Source organism: Chelonia mydas, chromosome 3 (assembly GCF_015237465.2).
Source record: "Chelonia mydas isolate rCheMyd1 chromosome 3, rCheMyd1.pri.v2, whole genome shotgun sequence".
Lineage (NCBI taxonomy): Eukaryota > Metazoa > Chordata > Testudines > Cheloniidae > Chelonia > Chelonia mydas.
The window spans coordinates 116,072,622-116,097,200 of NC_057851.1; the positions used below are offsets into that span (position 1 = coordinate 116,072,622).

At 43.6% G+C, this 24,579-nt stretch overlaps 1 protein-coding gene across 8 annotated transcripts in view; it reads left to right on the top strand.

Moving 5' to 3' along the window:
• The window catches only part of TULP4 (TUB like protein 4), a 277,954-nt gene that overhangs the window by 94,080 nt on the left and 159,295 nt on the right, over positions 1-24,579 (top strand). Inside the window, exons 2-3 of one of the 8 annotated variants that reach the window (XM_043544272.1) lie at positions 12,340-12,416; positions 12,681-12,791. The exons of the other annotated variants lie outside the window; for them this stretch is intronic. The gene's annotated coding sequence lies outside the window, so the exon portion shown is untranslated. The remainder of the gene's footprint in view (positions 1-12,339; positions 12,417-12,680; positions 12,792-24,579) is intronic. 8 annotated transcript variants of the gene reach the window in all.

Consider the following 24,579-nt stretch of genomic DNA (forward strand, 5'->3'; position numbering starts at 1 on the left):
TGGTTCCAGCCTCAATTAAAACAGAGCCCTGGTTCTTCCATGTCCCCCTGCCACCACCAGAGAGTTTGCTAGCCCAGTCCTAGAGCGCCTCCAAACTTGGTCAGAGACTCTTCTGTGTGGGTTTTGGGTGGTGGTGTGTTTGTGTGCAGGCGTGGTTTGTGGGCATTGGGCTAAAACCGTGGTAAGAGCCCAGGTTAACTGTGCAGTGAATACATGCCCTTAGGGACTGTATATCTTTGTACAGAGCTGAACACAATGGGGCCTCAGTCTCAGGGTGGCCTCCGCCCATTACCATAATACACGTAGGAATAGAAATAGTAAGTAAGCTCCATTCCTCACTCTTCTAAACTTCAGGACGAGCAATAGTGCTCTTGAGACTGTTGCTTTGCATAAGACCTAGCAAAGTGCCGAAGGCAGTGTTGGGGAAAATGCTGTGAGTCAGGAGTGGAATGCACTCATGTGGACAAAAATTTAATTTAGTATTGTTGCATTCATTTTTCAACTTCAGTTTAATATTCCTAAATAAAAACCTCAGTATGATGGAGTTAATGTTGAGAGGTACATATCAGTACTTTAGGGTAAAGTTACCTGGAATGTATAAATATCCCAAAAACCAGCATTACCCAGGAAGTTCAGAATTAAGTTTACATTTAAAAAATCCAAACATGTTAAAAGGTATGGAAATTCACAGTTGAGGCACTTGGACTAACCTGAACTTTTTAGTGATCCCATGTAATAAACAGACCATTATAATTTCTGGATAAAAGTGTTTGTGGTCCCAGATTAGATTAAATTTGTGACCCGAAGTGCCTAGGGTAGTCCACACTGAAAATGCCAAGGTCATGGCAGGCTGCAAAAAGAGAACAGATTTCCCCAAAACTGGTGGTTAACATTGTAGTTAGATTCACCATCTAGTCACAAACTATGCTCCTGATCCCCCACACTGGTCAAGCAGCTATGTGATTTATTTTTTTCAAGCTTCTTTTACTGCATTTTCCAGTCTCTGGCTCCCAGTCAGCAAATAGGTCCAGTAAAGTGAGAAGCTACTTAAAACTCTATTCACTGTACAAAATGTTCTTTTGGTCACCAAAGGGCCAGCGACTTTACCAGATCAGTACTAGTTTGGATCTTACCCAAAGTACCATGCTGTCAGCCAATCCTTTCGTATCCAAAACCAAAGGTTTATTGTAAAAGAAAAGAATGAGAAGAGAATTGTTAAATGGTCAAAGCAATCAGATACATACATATGACTTCAGAGTCCATATATCAGGTTTTTAGCCGCATTGGTGAGTTTGCTGGCTTGTAAAATTCCTCTGGACTACATCCAAAGCTTGGATGAATCTATCAGTCCTTTGTTCAAAGCTTCAGTTTGTAGAGAAGTTACTCCAGACGTGAGAAGCAGGACTGAAGACAAAATGGAAATGATGCAGCTATCTTTTTATATCCTTTGACATGTGGCTTGTAAATCGTTTGTCCCAAACACAAACTCACAGCACATGGGCATGGAAAGATACTTGGAGTCCCTTGTCAGTAGGCATGCCCCTATATGGCTTGCTGACTCATAGGTGTAGCCCCTGGCTTCTCTCAATGGATTCATTGTACAGTTGATTGCCATTGATGGGCCATCAAGCAGGCTGGATAATGCTTATGCCAATCTGCCTATGGGTGTCGCCCTGATGCACAGCACAAGTTTGAGATAACAATATACCACGCATTTATAACTCATAGTACAAAGTTGATACATATAAACAAGCGTATCATATTTAGTAAATCATAACTTTTCCACTGATACCTTACATACCATATCTTTTATAAGATTCATTGCAATTTTGTAATATTGATATTGATAATACTATAAATGGTCACCCATATTCCGTTCAGCGTCACAAAATGGATTTTTAAAAACCTAATAGATTATATTTTCCTGTTTCTTTTCTCTCTTGGTGTCACTACAGGAAAAAATTAAGGTTGTCTGGGTGCACTAGCTGTATATTTCTAAACTGCATTTTTTTCAGGGAAGTTAGCCCCTAAGGGAAGAGAAGATACTGGCCATTTTAAAAGAGTGTGCCCAATCTTCTCTAAGAGTAGACTGTGGCTACAGTTTCCATAACACAAGAACTAGGGGTCACCAAATGAAATTAATAGGCAGCATGTTTAAAACAAACAAAAGGAAGTATTTCTTTACACAATGGACAGCCAACCTGTGGAACTCTTTGCCAGAGGATGTTGTGAAGGTCAAGACTATTATGCATCCGATGAAGTGAGCTGTAGCTCACGAAAGCTCATGCTCAAATAAACTGGTTAGTCTCTAAGGTGCCACAAGTACTCCTTTTCTTTTTAGGGTTCAAAAGAGAACTAGATGAATTCCATCAATGACTATTAGCCAGGATGGGCAGGGATGGTGTCCCTAGCCTCTGTTTGCCAGAAGCTGGGAATGGACGACAGGGAATGGATCCCTTGATGATTATCTGTTCTGTTCATTCCCTCTGGGGCATCTGGCATTGGCCACTGTAGGAAGACAGATACTGGGCTAGATGGATCTTTGGTCTGACCCAGTATGTCCATTCTTATGTTCATTAAGAGTAGGAGATGGCAGACTTTGTGAGCTGTAGCTCACGAAAGCTCATGCTCAAATAAATTGGTTAGTCTCTAAGGTGCCACAAGTACTCCATTTCTTTTTGCGAATACAGACTAACACGGGTGTTACTCTGAAACCTGAAATAGGGGAGTTCTTCATGGAAATCTCTGTAGCAGAACATTATTTATCAGTCTCTGCTGAAGAAGAAACTTTCCGTTATGAAGAATAATGGGGAAGGGGAGAAATGACTGTTAATCCCAAACAATAAAATAAAATATAATTTATTTTCAAATGTAGCCAGTGCATGAGATTTCAGTGAGTTTTAACTTTGAGATGTTTGAAGAGGCTTCATTAAGATAATTTGGAACAAAGAAATAGGGTGACACAGAGTGCTTTAGTTCTGAAAGGACCCTTTTTACATTTAACTGTAACTCATAAAGTAACAGATTTACCTGTGAATTCTTTAAAAAAAAATCTTACTTTGCTCAGAGACTGAGTGCTGTAATTTTGGTAGGATATGCGGTGTTCTTCACGTATAACAAAGCGGTTGAATTCACATGCAGGACTAACCTGCCCTTAACGAACTGCTGTTGGCTTCCATAATAAATATTATGCATGTAGAAGTATCAGTAACTGAATGTATGAATGCAGGTGTATACAGGGCTCCTTTTTACTATAAGTTGTGTGCGTTTCTAGATACACATCTTATAATATCCACTACTGGATTGAGCGCCCACTGTGACTAAACATATTAGAAAGCACTTTGTTTCCTGATGACTAATGCTTTTCTAACAATCAAACTACAATATCTGAGCTGACAGGTTTACAATTCAAATTTGATTTGTTTGGTTTCACCACCAGCTCCATGTTTTACCTCTGTAAATATACTTAAATAATCTCCAGTTTAGCTAAAATATCAGGTTCCAAGTGGATAGATTCATTTAAGCAAGCACCTGGGAAGACCTTCAGAAGGTTTTGCTTATTTGACAGAACAGAGGTAATCTACAGAAATAGAAAGAGTCTGAAAGATCAAGAGAATGCTCAGAATGAAGCTGCAGGATTATAGTATTTCTTATTTGTATGGAAATTTACCACCTATCTTCCTGATTTTGATCTCAGAGAGCTGTAAATATGGAAGAGTAAAGGACAGAAAATCATTGTTGGAATTGGTCCAGACACATATGGGTCAGGGCTATGTAGCCAAATCATGATTTACGTAGTTGGGGATTATCTGAAATATCTGCTCATTTGAAAAAGCAGGTTGACTATGTTGGAGACTAATGAGGTGCAGCATCTGCTATTACCTAGACTAATGGCCCTGGGTAGCTTTAAATCATGTAGAGACTTTCAGATGCTGGCAAAGGGGTACCTATTGGATCAAATGTAAATACCCACGTTTCAGGTACTGAACCTTGTCATTTTGCTGTGCAGAAACATTAGCTGAAGTAATGAAAAGGTTATTAATCAAAAGAAATATTTTTTATTCAAATTAAAACAAACTTTCCCCAAGATAACTGTGTGTGTGTGTGTGTGTATGTGCGCACACGTGAGAGAGTGTGAATTGGTAACAGAAAAATGTTGAGTCCCATGAAAATTCACCCAGAATTGTCTGAATTTGTGGCCTTTGAAAATACCCATTTGCACGTGGATCCATAGAGTTTGTAGAGGCTTGCAGATAAAATCTCTGAATGTTCAATTTGCGCTGATCGGGCTCCAGCCCCACGCAACAACCTACATGCTAACTGCTCTGAGCATGGATGTGTTTTGGGGGCTGGAGTATGCTCTATGTGGAGGAGGAGGAGAAGCAGCACATGCCAGCCCCTCCATTCCCTTTTGATGTAGGGGGAGATGTACTGGTTTGTGAGCAAGGATGAGACTGAGTTCTATTCTCAGAATTAACTGGTATTAAATCTGTGCACTTTACAGCACTTATTACTGAGCAAGGTCTAATACCCCATCTTAATAGGCAGGCAAATATAATTCACCAAATCTACAAATAAGGTAGTTAAGAAAACTTGGTTGATGCTTTGAGCTGAGATGTTAAAGGGGAACAATGGTTTACAGTATTTTTTGTACTTGGCGCTTTACAGGTTGCTCTGTAATACTGCATACTAGAAAAATAGTAATTATGCAAATAGCAAGATAACCACTTACGGAGACTTGACATTTCTTATTTTTTCAAGTGTTACATATTAGCTTAATGCTGTCTATCGTCAGCGATTTTTAAGTATAAAACCACTTAAACGCAAAATGGCTTCTTTGTTTTTCAACCAGTAGAACTTTCAGAACTCTGCCTGGTGTGGTTGCAATAATCAACTTCCAGAACTTGTGCTTTAGTTACAGCTCTGTAGATGGGGGACATTTTCTTTTTCAATTGGATACTGTTCTGTGTGGTACTTGGTGTAAGATCGGGAAGAGCCATCTGAAAAAAGCATGCCTATTTCAGAAGAAGAAGGAGTGTCAATCTATATATTGCATTGTATTTTTTAGTCATAACCCCATTGGAGTCAGTCAGTTGCATGGGTGACCCCTTGTGTTACAAAATAGTGCATAGACATGTAGAGACACAAGGTGGGTGAGGTAATATCTTTTGTTGGCTCTTTTATTGGACCAACTTCTGTTGGTGAGAGAGACAAGCTTTCGAGCTTACACATAGCTCTTCTTCAGGTCAGCTCTGTCGTAAGCTCGAAATCTAGTCTCACAATAGAAGTTGGTCCAATAAAAGATATTACCTCACCCACCTTGTCTCTCTAATATCCTGGGACCAACATGACTACAATAACTCTGCATAGAAATGTAGGCAGTTAAAATGATTGCATATGAAAGGATGTCATTTTTATACTAGGCATATATAAAGTATGTGCCCGTGCACTAATGTTGCAATTTTATATGCAGAATGTGTTTACATAAACCTTGAAAGAGTGCTGAGGCTGAAGCAAGAGTGTATAGTAATCTTGTCATACTTGAATGTGTTTTCCAATGCACTGCTTCTTAAGCTGTCACCAGGGATATTTTCATCTTGTTTTGCCCATAACACTTATTGTGTCCACTTCCAGGGCAGCCCTGGGCACGCCTCTTTATGAAATGAGATGCATTGGCTTTATATGTATCATCATGTTTTATTGTTCACTAAATGAGCTGGTCTTGTGGCTATAACTTAAACAGCAGCTCTTGTTAATTGGATCAAATGAACTACAACATAGGACAAAAGGGGATAATTATACATTGCCTTTTTTAGAAAAGTGATCAGCTCCCTAATGAAAGGGGTGTAGTCTGTTCCTTATGACACATAGAACTTTAATGCTCTCTAATAAATTCAGTCTACACCCTTCATGCCCAAAGATAAGTAAGAATACAGGCAAACCCAGGCCACTCTAGAAGAGCACAGAGAGCCAATTTCATTATTGCACAAGCTTAGTTGGCTTTCCGGTGCACTTTCCTGTCCAGAAGATATTCAGATTAGTCAAAATAGAAGGCCAAATTCCACTCTGATTGATGTAAATCCTATGAAATCACTGAATGGGGTATAAATCAGGACAATGTTGAATCCTGCATCTGTAGCTCTAATCCCAAAACAATCTACATATCAGATTTACCTGCTATATGTCATGTTGTAAAATGTGGCTGCATAAGACTTAGGGACACAATAATAATGTTCCTTCATAGGCAAAAGGTGGATTTCTCTCCTCTCTCTACCTCTCTGAATTGAAAGTACAAACATGTTTTCACATGTGGATCAGGGTTCTGTATGTAACACTAACAGTGCTTGCTTAAAAACTGTGGTAATTTAGCATGTGTAATGAATATCTCTGCATAATCCTTTATCTTGGAAGAAATTTGGTTTTTAGAAGTCTTGGTTGATTAGCTGATTAGATGGAAGAGGGGGTGAAGTTACTTGTGTGCTTCTTAATGGAGGTCTAGTGTGATTGCGTATGAAATACAAACTTGTATAATTAGCATATGGAAGGAAGACTTGTGGCACCTTAGAGACTAACCAATTTATTTGAGCATGAGCTTTCGTGAGCTACAGCTCACTTCATCGGATGCATACTGTGGAAATTACCACTATACATACAGACACCATAAACAATAGCTCCTCCCACCCCACTCTCCTGCTGGTAATAGTTTATCTAAAGTGATGAGAGTAAGTTTGTCTGAGGGGGGGCAGAGAGTGAGAAAACCTGGATTTGTGCTGGAAATGGCCCATCTTGATGATCACTTTAGATAAACTATTACCAGCAGGAGAGTGGGGTGGGAGGAGCTATTGTTTATGGTGTCTGTATGTATAGTGGTAATTTCCACAGTATGCATCCGATGAAGTGAGCTGTAGCTCACGAAAGCTCATGCTCAAATAAATTGGTTAGTCTCTAAGGTGCCACAAGTCTTCCTTTCTTTTTGCGAATACAGACTAACACGGCTGTTACTCTGAAACCTGTCAATTAGCATATGAAAACTCATCATCCCATTCACCTTCCTCTGAGTGCTTCTATCTGGAGAGGAAAGCTGTAAATTTGTCCCTCTTAATAAGTCTTATTTATTGTTGGTTACCTGATTGAATTGTCCGCATGAAGGGTTCGCTCTTCTAATTGGCTTCCAGTATAATTCATGCTCTGTGGAGTTCAATTAATCCTGTAATAAGGCTGTGTGATTTAATCATAAAAAAGCAGGCACTCTTAGACTGAATGATTTTACAACTATATAGATGTTAGATAGTAAGCGCACACATACAGTGTATCGTTGTCAGACACACTCCTGCTTGTACACTAAGATGCCTGACCTAAATTTCCTTCTACAAGGTTGCCATCAAGGATTTATTTTGTGCTGCTTCTTCCGAAGGCTAATCCTGGCTTCTCAACACATTCCTTCATTCTCTTACAACTCTTCGTGTTTTTTTTAAACCATTTGGCATATTGGACAGTGTTCACTTTGAAAGGCAGATTCATAGGGATGAATGAATCAAAACTGGGAAAGCACCAAAGAAATCATTTATAGATCCACTGAAAATAGGTTTGATGTGTATGAAAGGAAAGAATTAATGATCACTTCTTTATTATTAAAATGTGGTGGTGTTTTTTTAAATTCACCTTACCCAAAGGCTAAGACAGAACAATGTTAGAAAAAGAATGGGTTTCAGAATCACTTTGCTGGAGGGAACTTTTTACAGCCCTAACTCAATTCAGCATAGGGTTGGCAATTTTGGTTGGACGTATTCCTGGAGATTTAATCATGACATAATCTTTAATTAAAGATTAATCTTTAAGTCCTGGAGACTCCCGGCCAATCCTGGAGGGTTGGCAACCCTAATTCAGCAGTAATTCTTAGCAATTTTGGGTTCTGCAGCCCAAATCCATCCCACAGCTTCTGAGACCCTGTTTTTCCTATGACAGCCAAAAGAATAAACAATAAGTCTGTGAGGGAGATGGTGTGATGAGACTATCTACAATGGCATGCGATTGCTAATAGCAAATATTTCCAACAGCCGGTGGGACGCTAGATGGGGTGGGTTCAGAGTTACTACTTACCCAGGTGTGTGTCTCTCTGGATCTTGCCAAATGCTCAAGGTCCAAGCAATCGCCATATTTGGGGTTGGGAAGGAATTTTCCTGTGGGTAATATTGGCGGAGACCCTAAGGATTTCTTGCCTTCCTTTGAAGCATGGGGCATGGGTCACTTGCAGGTTTAAACTAGAATAGATGGTGGATTCTTTGTAGTTTGAAGTCTTTAACTTCAGTAACTCAGCTGGAGGATATGGGTCTATTACAGGAATGGGTGGGCAAGGTTCTGTGGCCTGGAGGTCAGACTAGATGATCGTGATTGTCTCTTCTACCCTTAAATGCTGAGTCTATGAACATACATCAAAAGTAATCTCAGTTTTCACTGAGCCCAGTTCAGGGGCAGATGTAGCTTCCCAATTCAATGGGTGCACTGTGCTAGGAAGTGAGGGATAGGGGTGCTCGGTTAAGGATTGGTGGTTCAGAAAGGGTCCAGACCTGTGGGGTAGCTGAGATTGGGGGGGCTCTGCCCTCTGGCCATGGGGGCTGCTCCCGGTCTTGCTTCTCCATGAGCTCTGGCCTTGCTGTCAGTGGGAGCAGTACCACCAGCCCTGCTCCTACTTCCAGGCTCTTGGCCTGGTGGATGGACTTGGGCCCAGTGTGTTGATGCTAGCTGCAGCTACAGTGGGATCTAGGCCTGGACAGGGCAGATGAGCCACTCCCCAGACTATCGATGGCGGTTGCCAAACCTGAGTACGCTGTGCACAGGTCACAGCATCACCTACTTCTGGGCGAAACCTGGGTGGTGCTATGTGTTCTGTGGGTGCAGTTGAGCTAAAGCTGCCAGTGACTCAGTTGTAAGATTTGTCAAAAGACCAAACTATAAGCCTCCTTTTAAAGAACACTTTATGCTTCCATTGCCTAGGTAACAGAAATCTTACCTGCTCCAAGAGTCCAGGTTCTAGTATATTGAGCTTAGCTGGCTCTATGAATTTCCATAAACCCCAACCTCCACATGTCATCCAGTACAATCAGCAACTATTAAAGGTGATCTGCAGAGTCAAACCCCCCCCCATTGTTTGTTCCCTTTGGTGCACCTCATTATTTTCATAAATAAAAATTCTGCTTGGTTTTTACCTTGAAATGTTCGGTCTTGGCTTCCTTGTTCTTGAGTGATGGACCCTTTGGAGGACTGGAGGGTGTAGTAATGTCTCAATAGACTGAACCCTGAGCTGTGGCTCTTCTAGTCCTCTATTTATTTAGGTGGGAGGGACGGTGAATCATTTGAGAGCTGAGAAAGCTGTAGCTATGGTTTTGACCTATTTATTTTTGTCGTTATCCCACTCCAGCTGACCAGTCCTCTAGCGAAACTGGGGCGACAAGATACAATATTTCTAATCTGAAAAAGAAGCAGAAAAAAGTTTTGAGGGAAAAAACTAGAGGTAGCCTTCAGCCAATACAGTATGAACACATACACTTGCGTTACATGTTCAAATCACTGTGCAAGCATGATTCAGTCCTCTCAAACACCCTGCAAAGTGCATAATTAACCTTTTTTTTTTTTTTTTACAATGGGGGAAACTGCGGAAGAGGAAATAATGAAGGAGCAAAGAGAACCCAACAACCATGTTCAAGTATTTTTTCTTTGTAATTTACTTATTTTTTTGATTGCCTTTTCCTTTGTGCCCAGTTTTAATTAAGAAGAAAAGAGTTTTAATTATGGATTTCTTTGGGAATCCATCCTGTTGAAATAAAGAATGTTATTTAAAAAACAAAGAAAGCAAAAAACAAAAACACTTTACCAATGAGAGGCATTTCTGTGGTGTGCCAAATCATAGTACTTCAGTACCTGCAGTGTATTAAAGTGCTCCAGCTCTGCTGTTTCATTGTTGAACTTGCCAAAGTACATAGAGAGTAGAGCTTCCACACCCTGGAGACTGAGGAACAGCTTCTCCCCTACTGCGGAAAAGATGGCTGCCAGCAGTCCTCATGGAGGAGGAAGAGAGTTGTGCTGCTGTAGGTTGCAGCACTCGATGGAGGTGACTGGGAGGGCTTCCACAGGCAAAGATAAATGTAAGAAGGCAGGGTGTCAGGCCAGGGTCATGCTGGAAAGCCCAGTGTATAGTTTGCTGTCCTCCTTTCAGCAGCCAGCATGCTGCCTCTGAACACTGCTGGAAAAGACCTTGCTCTCAGTATCTGTCCAGCAGGACCTTTGATATATATTGAATGAAAGAGGAAAATAAATGTATCAATAAATGCTCGTAATCACTGAATGAGACCATGATTCTTCAGTGTAGATACAAATGACAAACACTATTTTCGTAACTTGGTGTGTGTGTGTGTGTTTTAAAACTATTGCTTCATGTCGCCTGCGAGGCATTTGCAGGCATGTTGACAATTAGCTGTGCACCAGGTTGAGAGCAGTTTCCAAATCTTTACCGTGAAGTTCCAGAGTGACTGTCTAGATGGCAGGTGAGATTTCTGGTCTGACAGCCTAGCACATATTCTGTCAGATGAGCAGCAGTCTTGCTTATGAAATTGTGCTGTTTTCTCCCTTCGGCCTATGAATCTAGCTAGAATTCTACCTAATGATCCATAAATCTAAGGCCAGCACTGGTTCACTGACTCATACTGAGACCTTTGCCAGTGTGAACCACTTTGGGCAATGTTGGTACGTAGCCAGACCCAGTTGTCTAAGGCAGTAAGCAGACAAGAAAGCATCAAATACAGTTTTAAAACTATTGGATTGTCCAAAGGGATCCTTGGAAAAATCAAGCAGAGGCCTTAAAACTTCTGTATAGATCAAACTTCACAACTGGCCCAGCATTATTATATTGTTTATCATTTTTATTTGTGCAAAGCCTTAAACTATATTAAACACTTTGCAGCGAACATAAAGCTGTATGTCCCTGCCCCAAGGATCTTACAGTTTAATGTTAAATATGACACACACCCACAGGGGAGAACCATTACGACTTTACTGGCCCTGCACACCAGCCTTCAGTGTTGTATGGAGGAGTGACATGCCATGGAAGGGTCAGCATTCCCTCTACATTTTCTTCTGAGCTAGCTACAAGCCCTGCTGAACACTACATGTTTGTCCTGGGGCAAACTTACACTTTCTTTAGTCTTCTTACCTTGTGTTGCATTGAGAAGGGTAAGATATTTTTAAAGTGACATGTCAGTAATGCATACCCATATGGGAGACACAGGCATACAGCATTGCTTTTGAGTACCTATTGACTTTCAAGAGTTTTAGAGCTAAAATCCACACACAGTTAAAAACCCAGGAAAGCAGGAGAACCTGTCTTTCCTCCACTGAGCTCCTACACCACCCCCTCCCAGGAGTCCCTGCCTTCCCTAACCAGCTCCTTACCCTCTCAGCAGGTTCGAGGCTTTCGTGGGGGAAGGGATTTTAGGGCCTTTCCCTCTCTGTCCCACAGGCAGCCCTGCTTTCCCCCCTCCCCGCTGGGGTTTCAAGGAGGGAGTTCCTGTCACAGCCAGTAGTTGGCAGGACCACACAGACCATGCAGCTTAGCTCCAGGCTCCCCCTCTTCCATGCTTCGCCCTGTGCCGCAGCTCCCTGCCAGACGAGGCTGCCAGGGGCTCATTTCAGCACTGCCGCCCCTTGAATGCTACTGCCAGTGCCAGGGACTAGTCTTTCCCCACCCAGCTCCGTGGGCCACAGGATGGGACTATGAACAGCCCGCTCACCCACGAATGGCATCCCTGGGTCCTTTCCCATCCCCCACTCTGCTCCCTTCCCCGCCCCACTGGCTTGAGGCTTCCCACAGCTCCAAGAGGCGCTGCTGTGGGTTCTGACAGGAGAGCCCAGCTGGTAGAGCAGGAACTGAGTGCTGGGCATGATCCTCCCAGGAGCCCCTGCTTCCCCCCGTCCCCCTTCCCCACTGCTTACCCCTTCTTCCTGCTAGCTCAGCCTGTGCTGAAAGGAGCAGTCATGGGTTCTGGCACATTGAGGGCCCGGCTGCCAGCTGTGCTCCCAGCCACGTGAGGTGTGTGGTCGATACTAGTTTGTTGTGTGATCGTGTGTCCACCTGGCTTAAAGGGAACATTAGTCAGGACGTGAACTTCTTTTGCCTGGGCTCTCTGTCCCTCCCACCACGCTGGTTCTGCTGCTGTTTGGGGCTGTGTTAGTCAATATGATTTGCCCTTCAGTGTTTGAAAGTTCTCTACCTACATACTGTTAAAACCAGACACATCCCTTAACCTAAACTCATCTGTGCTGTGTATTTTAAAATATTTTTTCCAGGATCTCATTGTATGAGTACCATTTTCAAACCAAAGGGGACAGGCTTCGAAGAACAGAACTCTGCTCCTCGTCCAGAAGTGAGTTAAATTTGCTCACCTGTTTCCTAATTTAGGAGGGCTGTTGTTCTGTCTCCATACTGTTCTTGTTTGTTTACCGGCCTAGAAAGCCAAATAGCAATATGAACAATACAGTGTATCATTATGATTAGGAGAAGACATGAAAGCACCCTCACAGGTGTCATTGGGACAGGGGAATGAAATATGCTGATGACTTCTCAGCAACAGAATAAAATACCTAGGTGAAAACAAAAAGACGACAGTAACACCACATCTTTTTTTCAGCCTTCTTTCCGGAAACCTGTTAGTGGTAATTCCACCGTGCTTTGCAGACGTGAAATTGGGTTTCTATGCGGTCTTCAATAGAAAACCCCATGTGCTCATCCTATCACGTGGGTAAGTAGCTGTGAACAGATGCCTAGCAGTGAGGAGCAGCACTCCCTTAGGAAGCAGTGCTCTCAGTGTGTCTATGCAGCCCGGGGAAAGAGGAAGCAGCAGGGCTGCTGGCTGTATTATCATAGCACCTGGAAGCCTCAGTCATGGAGCAGAACCCCATTGTGCTAGGCGCTGGCTGCCGGCTGAGCTCCTCCCCTGGCACGTGGGTTCTGCTTCGCCTTCAATGCTGCTGGAGTCCCACTTGTAACCTCTGACTCACCTCAGCAGATGGTCTGCAAAGCAGGCAGCAGCACTGGGACTCCAGCAGCAGGGAAGGTGAAGCAGCCCCATGTGGTGAGGCAGGAGCTCAGCTGGCAACCAGCCACTCCCCTGCTGCGTCCTCCCTCCCGGGGCTGCAGGAGCACAGGGAGAGTGCTGCTGTCAGGGGGAACTCTGCCTCCTTGCTGCTGGGCTCCCCGTCAGAGGCGTCCCAAGAAATCTGGGGGACACATGCCCCTCCACGTCGCCTCTGTAGCCTTGGGCAGGTGCAGAGTGACGGCAGCAGGGGCTGCACTTCACGGTGGGAGAGCTGATAAAGTGGTCAGCTCTCTGCCGCCTCCTTCTCTTCTCCCCCCATCCAGACCCCTAAGAACCACCCAGGGAGCCTGGGCTGCTATGGGAAGCCCCGGACCCTCCACCCGCCCAGGGTGGTGTGCCCTGGGGGGGCAGGGACACAGGCAGGGGGCTGCTCTCTGGCACCCCGGCCAGGGCAAGTGGAGGATCTGGGACTCCCTACAGTGGCCCAGGTTCCCTGGATGGCTCCTACCTCAGCCTCCAGCTTCCGGTGTGGCCAGGGGTGGGGTTTGGGGAAAGAGGAGGAGCAGGGGCAGGGCCAGAGTTCTGGTGCTGGTGGTCCTCCCCATTCTGCACAGGTTCCGGTGTTCCTGGGGCCCCCAAATTGGCCAAGGCCCTTGGGCATAAACCCTGTGGGCCTGTGCATTAATCTGCCACTGGCTGCAAGGATAAGGGGAGCATAAAATTGGGAGAAAGAGACTGACAGCAGCAGTAGTGCCAATCTCAAATGTTCAAATACCATGAGTCAGGCTCACAAAAAATCATGAGATTATGTAAAAATAATAGATTTGGTGTTCTTTTTATTTGCCTTCTGCTTTTTGAACCTTTAGGGTGCACTGGGTCCCATTTTGAAGCTTTCTCAACAGCCACGAGGGCTAGAAACTTATTTTTTCTTTAAGAACAAAGGCTTAAAACATCACACATCCATTTGACTCCAGGAGCTGGGGCTTTAAGAAAAACAATAATTATAATGAGACTCATGACAAAATCAGGAGAGTTGACAGTACTGCAGCAGACGGAGGGCAGATGCAGAGAGCACAGACGTGAAACTGAGGGACAAAAGGGGGAAAAGTACACAGAACTGAATGAAGAAAGTGTTGGGTAAAAAATTGTGCTCTCCTCAAAATTTCTTTGAAGCTAGTATCAATTTACTTTGCAGTGTGAAAGGAAGAGAGGTGGCTGAAACTAGCAGGGTTCCTTTTTTGTTTTTACCAGGATAAATCTAAGTTAATCTGTTTGTTCCATTCAATGAAAAGCGATCCATCACCTCCTGAATGACTGCATTCCATCATTATTATTAAAAGGGTTTTGCTCCATACCACTTTTCTTCCTGGCTCTTCTCTCTGCTATTGTAGATGTATGTCCCTTGTCACCTCCAGTGGTGATAGTGGAACAGTTTTCCAGTTCTAGACATAGTGTCTGAATTTGTGATTTGGGAGTACTTTGTATATCAGAGGCGATGCAGTCTGTCTTTTAGCTCTTCCAGAAGGATGCCTTATGCATTCTTGTGACCTGAGCACTGGGAAGCTGGGCTATTTTGAAAATGTGAGTCGGTCAGGGGAAGCTTGAAACAGCAGAACCCTGAGGCAACAAACCTTTTAGAATATTTCAAATGTATATTTAGACTTCCCATCATTTATAATTTCTGAAATTCTGTAGAGTTGTCCTATATTCTTATGAGATGGACGGAGACAAAAGGTGCTCTGTGGTGTGAACAGCACAGGATGTATCAGTCAACTCCTTCACCCAACTGGTCTGTTTCTTGTCCAAGTAGTGACTTAGGCTGGAAACTGTGAGTGACCTAAGGGAGTTAGGTACCCACATACGAGTCTGCCTCCACAAAACAACTTGCAGGATAGGGGCCTTATCTGCTAGTCTGTGGTTAGGCTTTGCTCACCATTGGCTTGAACCTGCTCCTGTTGAAGTCAATAGCAAAATCCCAGTTGACTTCTATGTGCAGGAGCAGGGCCCTATAGTAGAAATCTTAATGAAGAAACATGGTGTTGCTACAAAACACATGACTGGAGTAGGAGGTCATGGCTGTACTCCTGGGCCTATCTCTGACTTATTTTTTTGTGACCTTGGGCAAATCTCCTGACTGGTCTATGCCCTAATTTCTGTGAACTGGGGATAATGATAGTTGCTTACGTCACAGGATTGCTGTGATACTTAATTAATGATGGCTGCAAAGTGTTTTGCAATTTTGTGCTATGAAGGTGCCATGGGTGTGCCCAGTATTATATTATCAGAAAAAAGAAAAGGAGTACTTGTGGCACCTTAGAGACTAACCAATTTATTTGAGCATAAGCTTTCGTGAGCTACAGCTCACTTCATCGGATGCATACTGTGGAAAGTGTAGAAGATCTTTTTATACACACAAAGCATGAAAAAATACCTCCCCCCACCCCACTCTCCTGCTGGTAATAGCTTATCTAAAATGATCACTCTCCTTACAATGTGTATGATAATCAAGTTGGGCCATTTCCAGCACAAATCCAGGTTTTCTCCTTCCCCCCCTGCCCCCCCCCCCCCCCCCACAAACCCACTCTCCTGTTGGTAATAGCTTATCTAAAGTGACCACTGTCCTTACAATGTGTATGATAATCAAGGTGGGCCATTTCCAGCACAAATCCAGGGTTTAACAAGAACATCTGAGGGGGGGTAGGAAAAAAACAAGGGGAAATAGGTTACCTTGCATAATGACTTAGCCACTCCCAGTCTCTATTCAAGCCTAAATTAATTGTATCCAATTTGCAAATGAATTCCAATTCAACAGTCTCTCGCTGGAGTCTGGATTTGAAGTTTTTTTGTTGTAATATTGCAACTTTCATGTCTGTAATCGCGTGACCAGAGAGATTGAAGTGTTCTCCGACTGGTTTATGAATGTTATAATTCTTGACATCTGATTTGTGTCCATTTATTCTTTTACGTAGAGACTGTCCAGTTTGACCAATGTACATGGGAGAGGGGCATTGCTGGCACATGATGGCATATATCACATTGGTGGATGTGCAGGTGAACGAGCCTCTGATAGTGTGGCTGATGTGATTAGGCCCTGTGATGGTGTCCCCTGAATAGATATGTGGGCACAGTTGGCAACGGGCTTTGTTGCAAGGATAGGTTTCTGGGTTAGTGGTTCTGTTGTGTGGTATGTGGTTGCTGGTGAGTATTTGCTTCAGGTTGGGGGGCTGTCTGTAGGCAAGGACTGACCTGTCTCCCAGGATTTGTGAGAGTGTTGGGTCATCCTTCAGGATAGGTTGTAGATCCTTAATAATGCGTTGGAGGGGTTTTAGTTGGAGGCTGAAGGTGACGGCTAGTGGCGTTCTGTTATTTTCTTTGTTAGGCCTGTCCTGTAGTAGGTGACTTCTGGGAACTCTTCTGGCTCTGTCAATCTGTTTCTTCACTTCCGCAGGTGGGTATTGTAGTTGTAAGAATGCTTGATGGAGATCTTGTAGGTGTTTGTCTCTGTCTGAGGGGTTGGAGCAAATGCGGTTGTATCGCAGAGCTTGGCTGTAGACGATGGATCGTGTGGTGTGGTCAGGGTGAAAGCTGGAGGCATGTAGGTAGGAATAGCGGTCAGTAGGTTTCCGGTATAGGGTGGTGTTTATGTGACCATCGCTTATTAGCACCATAGTGTCCAGGAAGTGGATCTCTTGTGTGGATTGGACCAGGCTGAGGTTGATGGTGGGATGGAAATTGTTGAAATCATGGTGGAATTCCTCAAGGGCTTCTTTTCCATGGGTCCAGATGATGAAGATGTCATCAATATAGCGCAAGTAGAATAGAGGCGTTAGGGGACGAGAGCTGAGGAAGCGTTGTTCTAAGTCCGCCATAAAAATGTTGGCATACTGTGGGGCCATGCGGGTACCCATAGCAGTGCCGCTGATTTGAAGGTATACATTGTCCCCAAATGTAAAATAGTTATGGGTAAGGACAAAGTCAGAAAGTTCAGCCACCAGGTTGATAGAGCCAGAAGAGTTCCCAGAAGTCACCTACTACAGGACAGGCCTAACAAAGAAAATAACAGAACGCCACTAGCCGTCACCTTCAGCCTCCAACTAAAACCCCTCCAACGCATTATTAAGGATCTACAACCTATCCTGAAGGATGACCCAACACTCTCACAAATCCTGGGAGACAGGTCAGTCCTTGCCTACAGACAGCCCCCCAACCTGAAGCAAATACTCACCAGCAACCACATACCACACAACAGAACCACTAACCCAGAAACCTATCCTTGCAACAAAGCCCGTTGCCAACTGTGCCCACATATCTATTCAGGGGACACCATCACAGGGCCTAATCACATCAGCCACACTATCAGAGGCTCGTTCACCTGCACATCCACCAATGTGATATATGCCATCATGTGCCAGCAATGCCCCTCTCCCATGTACATTGGTCAAACTGGACAGTCTCTACGTAAAAGAATAAATGGACACAAATCAGATGTCAAGAATTATAACATTCATAAACCAGTCGGAGAACACTTCAATCTCTCTGGTCACGCGATTACAGACATGAAAGTTGCAATATTACAACAAAAAAACTTCAAATCCAGACTCCAGCGAGAGACTGTTGAATTGGAATTCATTTGCAAATTGGATACAATTAATTTAGGCTTGAATAGAGACTGGGAGTGGCTAAGTCATTATGCAAGGTAACCTATTTCCCCTTGTTTTTTCCTACCCCCCCTCAGATGTTCTTGTTAAACCCTGGATTTGTGCTGGAAATGGCCCACCTTGATTATCATACACATTGTAAGGAGAGTGGTCACTTTAGATAAGCTATTACCAACAGGAGAGTGGGTTTGTGGGGGCGGGGGGCAGGAGGGGAGGGAGAAAACCTGGATTTGTGCTGGAAATGGCCCAACTTGATTATCATACACATTGTAAGGAGAGTGATCACTTTAGATAAGCTATTACCAGCAGGAGAGTGGGGTGGGGGGAGGTATTTTTTCATGCTTTGTGTGTATAAAGAGATCTTCTACACTTTCCACAGTATGCATCCGATGAAGTGAGCTGTAGCTCACGAAAGCTTATGCTCAAATAAATTGGTTAGTCTCTAAGGTGCCACAAGTACTTCTTTTCTTTTTGCGAATACAGACTAACACGGCTGTTACTCTGAAACCTGTCATTATTGTCAGAGATGCCAAGGGTTGGCTGTCCTTAAGAGTGAGATTTACAGTCACAAGGAGTGAGACTTTCCAGGTGGAAAGTTAGTTCACTGCTTAAGACAGGGACTCTCATCTTTGGTCCTTGGCGACATGCAATAGTCCAGGTTTTTAATCCAAGCAGCACTTAATAGTTTGTTTTAAAATGTTCACTGCTTAATATAGCATATGAAACACTTGAATGTCCAAATTCATGCTAAAGTCTAGGATAGGGTTGCCACTTTTCTAATTGGTGGTAACTGGACCCCTGAGGCCCTGCCCCCTACCCTGCCTCTTCCCTCGAACCCTCGCCCCCTGCTCCACCTCTTCCCCCAAGGCCCTGCCTGTGCTCTGCCTCTTCCCCCACAAGGCCCTGCCCCATCACTTGCACCTCTACACTGATCCCCTCATCACTCACTGGATCATCTCCACCTTCCTTATTCCCCTCCCCCACAGCCTTGGCCTCCCTCTGCTCTGAGGCTGGGACCGGAGCTGCTCCAACCTGACAAAGAGCCCGTCTGCAGGGAGGAGGAGATCCTGGGTGAGCAGGGGCTGGAGCGGGTTAATGACTTTTGGCGTCCGGTCAGTACATCTGACCAGACACTACTGGGTCCCCTTTTTAACCAGGGTGCAAGAGGAAGTGCGGGGCCTGGGCTCTGGGAGGGAGTTTGGGTGTGGGAGGAGGCTCAGGGCTGGGGCAGGGGGTTGGGATGCGGGAGGGGGCGAGGGGTGTGGGCTCTGACCGGGTGGTGCTTACTTCAAGCAGCTCCCAGAAGCGACCAGCATGTTCGGCTCCTAGGCTCAGGGGCAGCCAGATGGCTATGCACACTGCCCTGCCTGCAGGCATTGCCCCTACAGCTCTCATTGGCCGTGGTTCCCGGCCAATGGAAGCTGCGGAGTTGGCACTTGGGCTGGGGGCAGCATGCAGAGACCTCCTGGTGGCCCCTGCACCTAGGAGCCACATACAATCATAGAATATCAGGGTTGGAAGGGACCTCAGGAGGTCATCTAGTCCAACCCCCTGCTCAAAGCAAGACCGATCCCCAATTAAGTCATCCCAGCCAGGGCTTTGTCAACCCTGACCTTAAAAACTTCTAAGGAAGGAGATTCCACCACCTCCCTAGGTAACGCATTCCAGTGTTTCACCACCTTCCTAGTGAAAAAGTTTTTCCTAATATCCAACCTAAATCTCCCCCACCACAACTTGAGACCATTACTTCTTGTTCTGTCATCTGCTGCCACTGAGAACAGTCTAGAGCCATCCTCTTTGGAACCCCCTTTCAGGTAGTTGAAAGCAGCTATCAAATCCCCCCTCATTCTTCTCTTCCGTAGACTAAACATCCCCAGTTCCCTCAGCCTCTCCTCATAAGTCATGTGTTCCAGTCCCCTAATCATTTTTGTTGCCCTCTGCTGGACTCTTTCCAATTTTTCCACATCTTCCTTGAGTGTGGGGCCCAAAACTGGACACAGTACTCCAGATGAGGCCTCACCAATGTCGAATAGAGGGGGACGATCACGTCCCTCGATCTGCTGGCAATGCCCCTACTTATACATCCCAAAATGCCATTGGCCTTCTTGGCAGCAAGGGCACACTGTTGACTCATATCCAGCTTCTTGTCCACTGTAACCCCTAGGTCCTTTTCTGCAGAACTGCTGCCGAGCCATGCGGTCCCTACTCTGTAGCGGTGCCTGGGGTTCTTCTGTCCTAAGTGCAGGACTCTGCACTTGTCCTTGTTGAACTTCATCAGATTTCTTTTGGCCCAATCCTCCAATTTGTCTAGGTCCCTCTGTATCCTATCCCTACCCTCCAGCGTATTTACCTCTCCTCCCAGTTTAGTGTCATCTGCAAACTTGCTGAGAGTGCAATCCACACCGTCCTCCAGATCATTTATGAAGATATTGAACAAAACCAGCCCTAGGACCGACCCTTAGGGCACTCCACTTCATATCGGCTGCCAACCAGACATGGAGCCATTGATCACTACCTGTTGAGCTCGACAATCTAGCCAGCTTTCTATCCACCTTATAGTCCATTCATCCAGCCCATACTTTTTTAACTTGCTGGCAAGAATCCTGTGGGAGACCGTGTCAAAAGCTTTGCTAAAGTCAAGGAACAACACGTCCACTGCTTTCCCTTCATCCACAGAGCCAGTTATCTCATCATAGAAGGGAATTAGATTAGTCAGGCATGATTTGCCCTTGGTGAATTCATGCTGACTGTTCCTGATCACTTTTCTCTCGTCTAAGTGCTTCATAATTGATTCCTTGAGGACCTGCTCCATGATTTTTCCAGGGACTGAGGTGAGGCTGACTGGGCTGTAGTTCCTAGAATCCTCCTTCTTCCCTTTTTTAAAGATGGGCACTACATTAGCCTTTTCCAGTCGTCTGGGACCTTCCCTGATCGGCATGCGTTTTCAAAGAGAATGGCCAATGGCTCTGCAATCACATCCGCCAATTCCTTTAGCACTCTCAGATGTAATGCATCCGGCCCCATGGACTTGTGCACGTCCAGCTTTTCTAAATAGTCCCGAACCACTTCTTTCTCCACAGAGAGCTGGTCACCTCCTCCCCATGCTGTGCTGCCCAGTGCAGTAGTCTGGGAGCTGACCTTGTTCGTGAAGACAGAGGCAAAAAAAGCATTGCGTACATTAGCTCTTTCCACATCCTCTGTCACTAGGTTGCCTCCCTCATTCAGTAAGGGGCCCACACTTTCCTTGACTTTCTTCTTGTTGCTAACATACCTGAAGAAACCCTTCTTGTTACTCTTAACATCTCTTGCTAGCTGCAACTCCAGGTGTAATTTGGCCTTCCTGATTTCACTCCTGCATGCCCGAGCAATATTTTTATACTCATCCCTGGTCATTTGTCCAGTCTTCCACTTCTTGTAAGCTTCTTTTTTGTGTTTAAGATCAGCAAGGATTTCACTGTTAAGCCAAGCTGGTCGCCTGCCATATTTACTATTCTTTCTACACATCGGGATGGTTTGTCCCTGTAACCTCAATAAGGATTCTTTAAAATACAGCCAGCTCTCCTGGACTCCTTTTCCCCTCATGTTATTCTCCCAGGGGATCTTGCCCATCAGCTCCCTGAGGGAGTCAAAGTCTGCTTTTCTGAAGTTCAGGGTCCGTATTCTGCTGCTTTCCTTTCTTCCTTGTGTCAGGATCCTGAACTTGACCATCTCATGGTCACTGTCTCCGAGGTTCCCATCCACTTTTGCTTCCCCTACTAATTCTTCCCAGTTTGTGAGCAGCAGGTCAAGAAGAGCTCTGCTGATAGTTTCCAGGAACCATTTGGAGCCAGGGCAGGTAGGGAGCCTGCCTTAGCCCCGCTGCACCACCGACCTATTAGTGGCCTATTAAAATCTCCCAGATTGCTTTCAATAGGCATCAGGAGATTGGTAGGCTCCCAGCCAATCCGGGAGGGTTGGCAACCCTAAACCCTAGTCTAGGGCATGTGAGAATTCTATATGCAATGCAAACCAGTAGATTTTAATAAAAACATCTATTTGCGGGTTGGAACAAAAACCTAGATGGTTGGAGATCCCTGAGGATATAAAGTTGTCCGGTGTGGTTTAAATTTTGAACTGTATTTTGCAGAACCCACAAACGTTCGTTCAAGTCTTGCTCATTTTTTGGGCAAACTCATATTTTTTTGACTGTTAAGTATACACACACGCACACCTGTGTAGGCGCCACATGTGCGCGCATAGAACAAGGGCCTGTAGTCTCTATGGTTACCACAGTACACCAATTTCTAAGCTCTGAGCCTTGTGCCTGAGGCCCTGGATGAATTGTTGTCTCTTACAGTGTCTGAGAAATGTTTTAAATCTTTATATATTTACTCAAAATGAGTGAGATAAGCTTAGGAATGTGTGTGAGAGTGAGATGGCATGCTAATGAGAGAGTCTCACACCCAGTGAGTGAGCTTGGACATGCCTGTATTACACATGGATTTGTAATTCTTCAGATGCACACTTAGCACTTTGATTGATGTGGTGGTTCACTGGGGCTGCAGTGTGGATAACTGGGTGGAAAAAAGTTTGTTAAAATAAATGAAAACAGATTGCTTTTGTTTTTAAATTCGGGTTTTTATTTAAATTAAATACATTTTTGTTTTTAAAAATAAACCTATTTAAAATTATGACAACCCATGGTAAGACCTAAACTTACTGATCTGTTAAACTTATTTCAATTACATTCAAAGAAATAATATTGAGTAGTATATGTTTGCTGCCAAAGTGTCAAAGAAAGTCAAACTGGTGAAAGAGTACCCAGAACTAGTGTTTGTTGAAACACTAAACTAGCTTTTGACTGGAGTACCCTCTTCTGCAGGTGCTTAGAGACTATTTTCTTCATTTTGGTTTATTCAGCTGGTTCAGTTCAATGACTACTTCAAAGTTAAGAAACTGAGTGGGAATTGAAAAAGCAGGAAAGCTCTTTTGCTTTTCCAGTCTATGAACACAAACAAGATGTAAGATGATGAGATCTACTAGTTCTAAAATCTTGAAGGACATGGTGACCAGAAACAATTAGTTTAATTCACTCACTAATTATGCATAATACAGTTAGTTTTAAATATAAAATAGGTTTTGATAAACTTTTTTCTTGCATACCCACCATATTTAAGGTAATTTTATTTAACTAATACAAAAATTAAAATGCTATTTTTGCAGATTTTTAATTGAATTCCAATTTAATTCCAAATAGAGCTTGACTCAAATCACAAGGAAGAAAATTAATCAGGATCTATTAGAGTGAGAAATGCAGCATTCACCATTTTCTATCATTATAAAAATGTAAAAATTAAGAATCTGAATAAGTGTGCGTTAAACTATCTAGTTACTTAAATGTATATAGATACTGTGTATCCTCCTGGTTAGCAGAAAGAAATACCAAATGTAGTGTAAAGGAAGTATTTAGTTGCAAATCACTATGTTTTAACAGTTACTAGCCAAAGAGCATCAACTTTTCCTTTGGAAAATAACTCGAAAGTACAAAAATTCTTGCTTGCTGACTTAAATCACTTTGATTTAAATCGGTCCACATGGTGGATAATAATTGTTAAATACAGAAAGGTGATAGTTTAAAATATAAAGCAAACCAGTTTGTGTTAATAGATTCCAAGGCCAGAAGGGATCACTGTGATGATCAGGTCTAATGTCTTGTGTAACACGGGCCATAGAACTTCCTCAAAATAATTCCTAGAGCAGATCTTTCAGAAAAACTTCCATTCTTGATTTAAAAATTATTAGTGATTGAAAATCCACCATGACTCTTGGTAAATTGTTCCAGTGGTTAATTACTCTCACTGTAAAAAATTTACACCTTATTTTTATTCTGAATTTGTCTAGCTTCAACATCCAGCCATTGGATCTTGTTATACTTTTCTCTGTTAGATTGAAGAACCCATTATTAAATATTTGTTCTCCGTGTCGATACAGACTGTAAAAGTCATCTTTAACCTTCTGTTTGTTAAACTGAATAGATTGAGATCCTTGAGTGTATCATTATAAGGCATGTTTTCTAATCCTTTAATCATTCTCATGGTTCTTTTCTCAACCCTCTCCAATTATCAACATCCTTTTTGAATTGTGGGCACCAGAACTGGACACAGTATTCCAGCAGTGGTCTCTTTAGTGCCAAATACAGAGGTAAAATAACCTCTCTGTTACTCAAGATCCCCTGTTTATGCATCCCAGGATCGCATTCGTTCTTTTGGCCACAGCATCACAGTGGGAGCTCATGTTCATCTGAGTGTCCATCACGACTCCCAATTCTTTTTTTACAGCCACTGCTTCTCAGGATGGAGTCCCCCATCCTGTATGTATGACCTGTGTTCTTTGTTCCTAGATGTATATGTTCACATTTAGTATTATTAAAACACATGTCGTTTGCTTGCACCCCGTTTACCAAGCAATCCAAATTGCTCTGAATCAGTGACCTGTCCTCTTCATTGTTTACCACTCCCCCAATTTTCGTGTCATCTGCAAATGTTATCAGTGGTGATGTTATGTTTTCTTCCAGGTCATTAACAAAAACGTTAAATAGTGCAGGGCCAAGAACTGATCCCTTTGGCACCGAATAGGGAAACACACCAGCTTGATAGTGATTATCTGTTTACAGTTGCATTTTAAGACGTATTATTTAGCCGGTTTTTAATCCATTTAATGTGTGCCATGTTAATTTTATATTGCTCTAGGTTTTTAATCAAAATGTCATGAGGTACCACATCAAACCCCTTACATGCTAGCTAGAGTAGGTTTTTGTTTTTTTTTAAAGGAACGTTAAAGGCGACGTGCACCTT